This window comes from Micropterus dolomieu, unplaced genomic scaffold (assembly GCF_021292245.1).
Source record: "Micropterus dolomieu isolate WLL.071019.BEF.003 ecotype Adirondacks unplaced genomic scaffold, ASM2129224v1 contig_4706, whole genome shotgun sequence".
Lineage (NCBI taxonomy): Eukaryota > Metazoa > Chordata > Actinopteri > Centrarchiformes > Centrarchidae > Micropterus > Micropterus dolomieu.
In genome coordinates, this window is record NW_025733696.1 from 1 (window position 1) to 1,075 (window position 1,075).

Genomic DNA, 1,075 nt, shown 5'->3' on the forward strand with positions numbered 1-1,075 from the left:
TGTGGCTCCAGAGGCCTCAACCGTGTCCGCTTTTCCGCTGGTCAAAGTGCCTGTCTAGTAACCAAGAGGTCCTGGGTTCAAATCCCAGCGGTGCCTAAGTGGAGTTTTCAATAACGATACGCCACTTCCCAAGGACAAAAACCAGAATAACCTCATGTGCGTTCTACGCAGCTTCAAGAAAAACGCGAGTGAGCGAGTAGAACGTGGCAATCCTAAGACTTGATTCCAAAACCAGACCACCTGAAACAGGTAGCGCGGGTGCTGTGGCTTAGTCGGTGAAAGCGCCTGTCTTGTAAACAGGAGATCCTGGGTTCAAATCCCAGCAGTGCCTCTATAGCTTAATGTGTCCAGGGGAGCCTCTACCTATTCAAAACAGGAAATTGCTCCCTGTTTTAGTAAGTTCACTTAAACATCAGCTCAGTGTTTCCAGAATCTGTCCTTTGATGTACTGGTCGTTACTGACTTCTGTCCCGGACATCTCACCAGAGGCTGCTCTACATTCTCTAAACCATGGAGGACAAACAAGTGCTATTGCGGGTGAGACCTATTTTACCCAACAATAATTGGTAGAAAATGCTGGCCTTGGTATACAGAAACCAACTGGTTCCTGTTATAGCAGCTTCACCAAGGAATGAATATCCTCTTGGACAGGTGTTCTGGGTTCAAGTCCTGCTGTGGAAGAAAGACTGCTTTCCAACATAAACACTCTGGACTTCTGAGTGGTGTGAATACGATGATGAACCCTGTCCTTGTGTTCTCTGTGGACTAATGGCTAGTGTTCTTGCCTTCCACCTCAAAGATCTAGCTTCAAGTCCACTTGCAGTAAACTCTGGTTTTGTTTTATGTTCATAATTCTGATCTGATGTGTCATTTGAAATCACTGAAAGGTCCGCTCTCAGGTGTAGCAGCACCTTCGCAGGTGTTCAGTGCCACAGATTAGCATGCTGAATGTGACGCAAGCATCAGAGATCACCAGAACATGGACGTGTTTCCAAGGTGAGAAGCAGGGATTCAGTACTTCCACCTTGGATCCAGGTGGATCCAGGTGGATCCAGATGATCAAGTCCCCTAGGTG

At 47.2% G+C, this 1,075-nt stretch overlaps 1 non-coding gene across 1 annotated transcript; it reads left to right on the forward strand.

The window, feature by feature from the left end:
• Positions 1-257: 257 nt before the first annotated feature.
• Positions 258-331, forward strand: trnat-ugu. Its single transcript has one exon. It is a non-coding gene; the product is annotated as a tRNA-Thr (tRNA).
• The last annotated feature ends 744 nt before the right edge of the window (positions 332-1,075 follow it).